The sequence below is a fragment of the Vicia villosa genome, linkage group LG1 (genome assembly GCF_029867415.1).
Source record: "Vicia villosa cultivar HV-30 ecotype Madison, WI linkage group LG1, Vvil1.0, whole genome shotgun sequence".
Taxonomy (NCBI): Eukaryota; Viridiplantae; Streptophyta; class Magnoliopsida; order Fabales; family Fabaceae; genus Vicia; species Vicia villosa.
In genome coordinates, this window is record NC_081180.1 from 177,370,543 (window position 1) to 177,381,154 (window position 10,612).

The window sequence follows — 10,612 nt, forward strand, 5'->3', positions numbered from 1 at the left end:
GAACTTGGTGAAATTTGGAAAACTTTCAGTTTTACTACTACTATAGATACAAAATCTTGTCGAAGTAAGGTGTAAAAGGATAAGATCAAACAGTTATTGAAGAACATGTGTAGACTTATCAAAGACAAAAGATGCATGGAAATGGAGACATGTCAAATTTTAGTAAATTGGCACTTGCCGACTGTAATGTTAGAACTAGTATATAAGCAGTTCAAGTTTGTAGGATTAGAGGTTTGTAATTTTACACACATTATCCAAGTGTTAGAGAGAAATGAATGATTGAAATTAATGTATGCATTTGGGTTACGTTTATAAATTCAGGTTTTTTTTTATTTTCATTGTTTCATTTACTATAGTTACCTTTTATTTTCTATTTCGACGCTCTTTGTCAAACGTGTTTTAAACCAAAACTTTTTGCACAATTTGTCATGGGCATTTTCGAGTTTAATCCCTTACATGAAATCAAACTTGTCTTTGTTTACAAAACTTACCAGTAAACAAATTGGCACACCCAATGGGACCTTTGTTTGAAAATTTTGCTTTTATTTAGACATCTGTCTATACTTAGTTCTTCATTTGAGAATCTTTTTAATGTCCTAAGTGTATATGAGATTGAGAAGTGGTAGGATAATAAAAAAACACGTTAAAAAAACAACTTGAAGGTATGTTAAAATGGTTCGTCCGAGAAATAACAATACCAATGAAGAACAACCATTTGTTACTATGGATGAAGGCATGATTGTTGCGACTTCGACCGAAGCAAGCGCATCCATAATGATCATACCGTAGATTGGGCAAAAGGGGAAAATAATTTCCCTGTCAATAGAGGTCAGTCTCCCTTTGATTGTGAGACCAACTATGGAAAGTGAGTTCAAGCCTTATGCCCCAAGTCTCTTATTTCCTATGTTTAGTCATGATCAGCCTTATGGAATGCCAACATCAATGATGCCTAATATTGCACACAAACACATCGACATTTGCTAATAACGCAAAAAAAATGTGTATTCGCTAATTGACCCTCAATTAGCATCAAGGTCTGCTATAGGAAACCCTAATATCATCATGCAACCATAAGAGGGAGCATGATTCATCTCTCAAGTAATGCCAACATTAACCACAAGTTATATGGTGGCTATGAGACAACAAATGGATAAGAGTAACCATGACATGGCTAACCTATTAATCCAATAAATATGCACCATATTCAACCCTCTGATTCAAAATATGAACCAAATGTGACAAAATTTTCAATCTGTCGGTTTAAGATGGCCAAATTTTAGTGCCACAAGGCGTAAAAATGTCGCCTTTGGAACAAAGGAAGAAAAGAGGGTTGCAAATACCATAATTTTTTGGGTCATAAAACTTCCTAGTGTTTTCATTTTGAGGATCTTGTTCAGAACGCTTTGAATGAAGGAAGGATGAAATTTGTCGAAAGGGAAAGGCACCGATGAAAATTGACCCCAACCCATTACAAATTGAAGAAGCCCATTATGGTGAACTATTTGAGATCAACATGGTTGAGATTACGAAAGATCTTGATATGGAAGTAGAAGCAAATGCTATAGATAATAGCGAAAACCAGATGAAGGTGGTCTATCCTAGGGCATAATAGCATTTCATCGACTTTCTCAACTACTGTAGACTCAAAGATTTGGAGGTGATGCTCTGCCTTAGGTGTAGCGCGATTTTTAATAAAGAAGATACTAAGAACCTAGTGAGTGCTTGAGTTCCCAAGTAGAAAGGGAAATGGGGAAATAACAGGCCCTAATTCGTCTTTGATAAAAGGGTTTGCCCTAGAAGAAAAAATAGAAGTTTCCGACTTACCATGGGAACAAACCAAATACCTATGTCCCACCATCCAATGCTCCCCAAGGAAAGTGGATGCGACCTATGGGTAAAGATGGACCTTATCATTTGAAGTGGAAAAGTTTCAAGATGAGTAGGAGCTCATTGATATCGCAACTAGAGAATTTCCATGTATCCCAAACAGCTCATACGGGTCTGGCATTTATAAGGGTAAAAACCCCATAACCAGAACCCAGTATTAGAGAAAGAAAAAAGAAGAGAAAGAAGTTGCAGAATCGAGTAGTAACATAACATATCCCAAGTCTATCATTGATCAGGCCAAGAAGCCAATCAAAAGACAATTGTTTTACCCCATGCCAGTGAAGAAAAATGGGAATGGAGGAAAAGAGGCACCACCTTTGGATGATGAGATGGTGACTGATAGTTTTTGTTATTTCTTTGAAATTATGATTGGCATGAATTTTAGTAAAACTAACTTGACAGCAACATGTTGAAAAAGATGCTTCAACTTGCAGACTCAACATGTCGAATGGGATGTCCTAACCAAAAGTATAGGACATATGGTTTGTTAGAGTTTACAGTTTGGATTCTGTTGGCTTGATTTAATTACTGAATATTATGGGAATATTAAGTAATCCTATATGGTGCCCAAGACTGAGGAATTAAAGATCATGTTGGTACTCAAAAGCATTCAATTTTCTAAAGGTTAAGACATTTTAGGAATGTTGAGACATTTTAAGAAACTCTTGATTGAAGACCTATTTTTATGGAGAAGTTTTTGCAAATCTTTAGTAGTCTCCTTATTGTGTTTTTGAAGCCCAAATCTATTTTTATGATTGGCATTATGTTTGGTAAAACTAACTTATGGAAAAACATGTTTAACAAGATGTTCTATCAACTAGAGAAACATGTCGAGCAAGATGTCCTATGTAGGATCATACGATGTTGTGTGTATGTAAAGCTGGACTTTTGGAATCTGTTAGTTTGTTACAGAGGCAGAATATTCTTGGAATATTTTGCAATCCTATGTGGCGCTCAATTTAAGGATGAAAGATGCTATCTATTTTCAAGGGGTATTCTCAGTTTCTAAATATGGAGATTATTTAGGAAACTAATGATTGAAGCCCTATCTTTGTGGAGAATATCTTGGAACTTTTTCAACAGTTTCCTGTTGCGGTTTTGAAGGCCCAATCCAGTCCAGAATATTGGTATAAATAGAATACAACAAACCTAATTGAAGTGTGGAACTTAAATTGTATTTTGTTAGGGTTTTGTATGTGATTATTGTGAGCCTCTCTAATATCATCTTAATATAAGAGTAAGTATTTAATGATTGTATATCACTCATGTGTCTTTATCTTTTGATGCATTAAGTTGAGTTTGTGTTGCGTGTTTATCAAGATATTGTTCTTGATTGAAGCTTTTAAGCAAGATCCAGTATTGTATTTGATTGAGGGGTTTCTTAATCAAGTAATGCTTTGTAATTGAAGACTTAGGTGAAAGGCTATTAATATCAATAACTCGGATTGGGACTGTGAGACATTGCTGCAATAATTGGGAGTCAGAGGGATTTCTTATACCTAGGAAGTTCCTAGGCAGAAGTTGCACTGGGTAGGGATTAAGTGAGAGGTTGTAACCCGAAGGTTGTTTAGCTTCGAAATAATACTGCTGATAGTGGATTTCCTTCCAGGCTTGGTAGTCCCCAAAGTAGGTGTTGTTGTACACCAAACTGGGTTAATAATTATGTGCATTCAAATACTTTACATCACCTTTAAATTGTATTTAACTTGTCATTGTGTGTTGTTCAGTTATCGTGGTCTCGATATCTCTTAGGACATCTGATATCTGCATACCAAAATTTCAATTTTGATTCTGGGTCAGAAGATGACTTTGGTGTAATTTGCAATGTGGTTTTAGTGCTCCCAGTCGAGTATGATTGTGTCCCAGAAGTGGCAGAATCAAAGGAGTATGAAGAACAGGAGATGGCCAAACATAGGTTTGTATGTTGCTATGTGAGGGGTAATGGTTGCATAGTAGAGAAAAATGATTTTTTTGAAAGGCGTGATGAAGGCATAAATAGACATTTGGTGCCCTTGTTAATAAGGGCAAAAGTTGAAATTAATTGAGTTAATAATATAATAGTTGACAGAGGCGCAATAGTTAACCTGATGCCTCATTTCCTATTAAAGAGGATAGGAAAATATGATACATATGTGAGACCACATAATATGGTCTTGTCCAACTATGAAGGCAAAACTTGACATACTTTAGGAGTGATTCAAGTTGATCTGATAGTTGGGTCGATAACTAGACCCACTGTTTTCATGGTTATTTCATCTAGGGCCAATTAAATTTGCTCTTGGGTAGAAAATATATTCATGGCATAGGAGCGATTCCATAATCACTTCACCATGGACTCTCGATATGGTGAAAAGATGGGATTATTGAAAATATAGAAGCTGGCCAGAGCCACTACATGGCAGAAATAAATCATGTCGACAACATGAATTTTGAGAAAAACTTGGCAAATATTGTACCATGTTCTCCTGCAGGGTTTGCATACTTGCTAGTAGAAAAGGCCTTTACTCTCTAAAGCTTCATCCTACCCATGGATTTGTGTGGGGTAGAGAACTTATGGGCCATGACATCCAACAAAATGGTTGGGATTACGAAGACAAAGACCATGTCTGATTCTGTCACTTTGGAAACAATTTTGGTTTATATAGCTGAAAATAGAATAAAATTGCCTCTAGAGGTTGAATTGCAACGCACGGTTGTCGAAAATGAAGTAGAAATGTACAATGTGTGGCCAGGTATGAACTTTGAACCTAAACAACCAGAAAATTCACAACCAGCAAATATGAGAAGTGATGGCTTTTAAAGTGAAGGCTTGAATGTGTCTATGATGACGAGCCTTTTGGTTTTAAAAAAGATCCAATCGTATCAACTAAAAATATGCAGGCTCAGGATCCCTTAGAAGAAATATATTTGGGTGACGGGATAAATAAAAGGCCAACATATATCAGTGCCAATATTAAACCTGACCTGGGAACAAAAGTAATCAAATTACTTCAAGAATATAAGGATTGTTTTGCTTGGGATTTTCACGAAATGCCGGGATTAAGCAGAGATTTGGTACAGTTAAGACATAGTAAAAAGTCGAACCAACAAATGCCAAGAGAAATCGGGCCAGAAATCATGTCAAAAATTAAAGAGGAGATCGAAAGACTCCTAAGAAGAAAATTCATTATAACAACAAGGTATGTCGAATGGATTGCAAATATAGTTCCTGTAATCAAAAAGAATGCGATACTGAGGATTTGCATAGATTTCAAATATTTGAATGTTGCGATTATCTTAATATGCTTGATGGTTATTCTAGTTATAACCAAAGTTTTATTGAGGATGAGGGCGTGCCAAAAACTGAATTCCGATGCTCCAAAGTCTTGGGCACTTATGAGTGGGTGGTGAAGCCTTTCGGTTTGAAGAATGCCGCTGCAACTTACTAGAGAGTAATGAATTTGATTTTTCACGATTATATCAAAACTTTTATGCCCATACATATTGGTGATATAGTTATTATGTGTGCATCTGGAAATGTTCATCTCGACAATCATCGAAAGAATGAGGAAATATAGATTGAAAATGAATCCTTTTAAGTGTGCCTTTTATGTGGAGACAAGAGATTTTCTTGGCTTCGTAGTTCACAAAAAGGGCATTTAGATAAACCAGAATAAAACAAAGGCCTTTATGGATAAATGGCCTCCTTCGACCAAGAAAGAGCTTTAATATCTATTGGGAAATATTAACTTCTTGAGAAGGTTCATTTTGAACCTTAATGGCAAACAAAACCATTTGCGCCATTACCGTGTCTTAAGAAAGAAGGGTTCGAATGGAAAAAGGAACATCAAAGGGCTTTTGACAAGATCAAGGAATACCTTATGCACCCTCTGATATTTTTTCCTCCTCTTAGAAACAAGTGCATGAAAGTGTACATTTTTGTGTCAGACTCGACTTTAGGAAGCATGTTAGCATAAGAGAATGATAATGGCATCGAAAGAGCCATTTATTACCTCAGTCGAGTGTTGCGTGACGCAGAGACTAGCATTATAGAAAACTTGTACATATGTTCGTACTTCTCTTGTGCAAAATAAAAACCTTATATAAATCCTATTGATGTTTATGTATCTTCGCATTTTGATATCATTAAGCATATGTTGTCCAAACCAATTTTGCATAGTCGAATTGGAAAGTGGGCTCTTGCTCTGAGTATTCCTTAATGTATGCGCCTTTAAAGACCGTGAAGGGGAAAATCATCGTTGATTTCATCAAATATCATCCAATAATTGAGGCGTCTCAAAATTATCTAAAGTCAAAACCTTGGAAGTTATACTTCGACGGTTCCAACCATAAAAATGGGACTGTAATTTGGATCTTGATAATCTCACTAAAAGACATCCCAACGAAGGTTTATGCTCTAGTAATGAAGCCTAATATGAGGCTTTGATAGTCGGCCTCAAAATATTTTTGGATTTGGGGGCAGAAAGAGTTGAGATTAAAGGAGAGTCTGAGTTAGTTGTCAAAAAGTTAACAAAGGAATACAAATCCATTAAGGAAAACTTGCTAATGTACTTTGTTGCATCGAATCAATTAATAAAGTGATTCGACTTTGTTTAGATTAACATGTGCCTCAGCTAGAAAATCAACAGGCGAATGATCTGGCACAGATCGTCTTAGGGAATAAAGCATCGAAGGAAAAATTGGAATAACTGATTGAAGATAATTTCGACCAATCGGTCCTCTTCAGATTTGTCAATTGCAAAACTTGAGGGAGCAGAAATATAAAGATTTGGCGGAATAAACCCTGCAAATTTGACAATTTTGCCATTGACAATAGGTAGAACTCTGATTGGGAAAAACTAACAATTGAATACTTAGAAAACCCAACAGGGACAGTGGATTGAAAGATCAAGTATAAGGCTTTGAACTATGTAATAATAGGGAACATATTATTAAAAAAGACTCATGAGGGTGTCTTGCTCAAATGTCTTAAAGAAAGTGAGGCCTATTTGGCAATATTTTGTGTCCATAGTGGGTCGTGTGGTGCTCATCAAGCAGACCGTAAAATGAAGTGGTTGTTGTTTCGAAAAGGCGTTTATTGGCCCATAATTTTTAAAGACATCATCAAATTCTCCAAAGGATGCCAAGAGTGCCAAAGACATGCAGGAATTCAACATGATCCTGCAAGAAAACTGCATGCAATTGTAATACCTTGGCCATTCAAAGGTCCGACTTTAGATTTAATTGGCAAAATTCGACAAGCATAGTCTAAAAACCAAAAGTATATATTAGTTGGCATAAATTACTTTACTAAATGGATAAAAGCAATATCCTTAGTCAATGTGGACCAAGAGGGGTAATAGACTTTATCCAAAACCACATTATCTATAGGTTTGGGATTCCTGAAACCATAAAAACTGACCAAGGATCAGTGTTCACAGGTCAAAAATTGTAGGAATTTGCTCCTGAAGTAAAGATTAAGTTGTTAATATCCACACCTTATTATCCCAAGAAAATGGTCAAGTCGAGGCTACTAATAATAATTGGTCTAATTAAGAAGCATTTGAGGAATAAACCAAGGAATTGATATAAGACATTAGATCAAGTTTTATGGGCATGTCGAACATCCCCTAAAAAGGCAACAAATTCTACTCCTTTTCGTCTAACATTTGGACATGATGTCGTTTTACCTGTCTAGATATATGTTAGTTGATCACACTGAATCGCGTTACATAATTGACTCAATTTACACATGTTTTTCATTATTTTTTAGGTTATTTTCCTGTGTTATGTTTGTTTTTGGCTCATTTGTAGGTATTGTCCCTTTTATTTACTCTTCTGAAGAAAACAAGCGAAAAATCCAGAAAAATCGGGATTTCCAGTTAATTTACACACATGGTGTCCAGCTCAGCGCCCGCTGTAGGGAGCACGATGATGTGTCCCGCTTTATCTAGAGGGGTAACTGCCACGTTCCCATGATCTCCACCATGGCCTGCTCCGCGGCCGCAGACCCCCCTCTGCGGGCGCAATCATTGTTAATTGTTTCCCGCTCAGAAGGAGTTAAGCGGCGCTCCTGTCTTTACACAGCTCAAGGAACCTCTATAAATAGTTTTCATTTTTCATTTTTTTATTTCATCAAACTTAGTCTACAACACTAAGCATATACTTACCTCTATAAAAGCAATAATTCGCCACATCGGGGGATTATTGCACCATAGTGTGATTAGGTTGGAGCATTTTATTTTCCTTGTGATTTACTTCAAGCACTTTACTTTCCGCTTGTACCAGATTTAAAGACTCCGATTCGAGCAGGTTTTAATTTATTTCGCATATACACTTTATTTATCTTGCCTTTACTTTCTGTCTATTTTACTGCACTTATTTATCCTGCATTGTTTTACATTACTTTATTTCCTGCACTCGCTTTAATTACCATGTTTACATGCTTTTATATGCTTACTTTTATTTCCATGTCTGGCTAAGTTTTTAAAGGTTAGAATGTAAGGATCGTAGTCAGAAAGAGTTCCAAATGCTGTATTAATAGAAATACTATTGGGGATGTTTTAACTTTTAATTCAAGTTTGTTGTACTTAAATGTTTATGGGAAAGATCGAAAGTCGTGCATACTTAAGATTGAACTTGATTAGTTTTTAACCGAACAAAAATGGCGAAAACAGTTTGATTAGTTAATTAGAAATCTTTGACACATTTTTAGAAAACTATTTTGAAACTATTTTCGGATGCGTTTATAGTTTGAAATCTGATTCTTGGCCTAAAAGCCAAGAATCTCTTTAAGTTAATCTTTCCAAGTTAAAATCACTTTTCCAATAAGACAAGTAACAAATTTCTTAAAAATAGGTTTACTACTTTAAGGTTTGAGGCACCTTTTATAGGTGACAATAAAAGGATATAATTAATGAGTAAACTCGATTCTTAGTACGCGAAAGCGACAAGTTCCCGTTAAATTGTTCATTTCTATAAGTAGAAAATATTGCCCCATAAGTAGTTCTACCAACATACAACTAGGTACCTATTTGATTTATGTGAATTACATTCGAACATGTTGCTTTTATCTGCTATTTACTTTATCCCTTTATTTTCTTGCACTGCACACATCTCAACTGTTTTCATCCGCCTTAGATAAGCACCTTAGCAATCGAGTTGATAGATTGACGATTGGTCTCTGTGGTTCGATAATATTTTACATTACTTTGATAGGCTGTGCACTTGTAGTTTTATTTTAGACTCTATAAACAGACCCATCAAGTTTTTGGCGCCGTTTCCGGGGACCAAACTTCGTCAAATTTCGTACCCTGTTGTTATCCCGTTTAGACTAAGGCTTTATTAGCCGGTAGATGCGTAAGAATCGTAGCACCAGAAACTTAGTAGATCCTTTAGTGGAACCCGAACGTTACACTCGAGCACGCATTTTTATCCAATGGTTAAGAAGAGATATGGCTGAGGACCGTAACCAAAGACCTCTTAAGGAATTCGCTCAACCATCTAATGAGGAGCCTAGTTCTAGTATAGTAAACCTTGCCATAACAACTAAAAATTTCGAACTAAAGCCCTCACTATTACAATTAGTACAACAAAACCAATTCGCTGGTCTCACCACTGAGAACCCAAATCAACACCTAAAAGTTTTTATCTAGTTAGCTGACACCCTTAAGGCAAATGGTGCTTCACCTGAAGCAATTCGTCTAAGACTATTCCTTTTTTCCCTTAGAGGTGAAGCGCATGACTTGTTATATTCTCTTCCAGCCAACTCAATAACAACTTGGGAAGACCTTAGGAGAGTATTCCTTGCTAGATATTTCCCCCAAGCAAGACCGGTGTCCTCAGGAACCTGATCACTAGATTCACTCAAAACCAAGATGAATCACTTTTTGAAGCATGGGAAAGATATAAAGACCTTTTAAGAGCTTGTCCGCACCATGGACTAGAGGAATGATTGATCATACACACCTTCTATAATGAACTCTATTATAATACTAAGATGTCTATCGACGTTGTCGCTAGTGGTGCGTTGATGAACAAACCTTACCCTGACGCCTGTGCCCTAATAGAAGATATGGCCCAAAACCATTATCAATGGGGAACAGAACGAGCGACCGTAGAGAATAAGGAAACACAAGTAGGAGTACATGAGATAAGTTTCATAGATATGATGCAAGCCAAAATGGACGCCCTAGCCTTAAAAGTCAAAAATATGTCTCAAAACCCTGCCATAAAAGCTGCAGTCTAATCGGAATGCAAACTCTGTGGAACCCAAGGACATCAAACTTCTTATTGCAACTGTAACTCGGTGAACTGACTTTTTATTTTTATATGCAACAATGTTGCGGTGAGCATGAGTCGCCACCGACTTTTATTTTGTCCAATTTCAGGAAAGGTAAAAAGTACAGAAAAAGACCTTATTTGAGAGAAAACGGGCTCGGGGGGTAAGTTATGAAAAGGGAAGGTGTAAGCACCCTTTTCATCCGTAGTTATCTACGGGCTCTTAACTTGCTTAGCTCATGTTTGTTTGTTTGTTTTGAAAGGAGCATAAGGACTTTAGCGTAAATGCGTAGCCTTAGTTTTTTGAAATAGTATTGAAAAGATATTTTTATTGAGCTAGGCAGTTTAAGAGCACTACCCTAATTGATTGGTCTTTTTCTGTAATTTTTAAAGTTCCCAGGACTATCCATACTATATAGAAGTAGGTAGTCCTTGTTTTATTGGACGTGCGGGTCATCGAAGGGTC

General features: G+C 36.4%; 1 non-coding gene across 1 annotated transcript; it reads right to left on the bottom strand.

Moving 5' to 3' along the window:
• Positions 1-9,703: 9,703 nt before the first annotated feature.
• LOC131645323 (small nucleolar RNA R71) lies at positions 9,704-9,810 on the bottom strand. The gene has a single exon (XR_009296952.1). It is a non-coding gene; the product is annotated as a small nucleolar RNA R71 (small nucleolar RNA).
• Between the last annotated feature and the right edge of the window lie 802 nt (positions 9,811-10,612).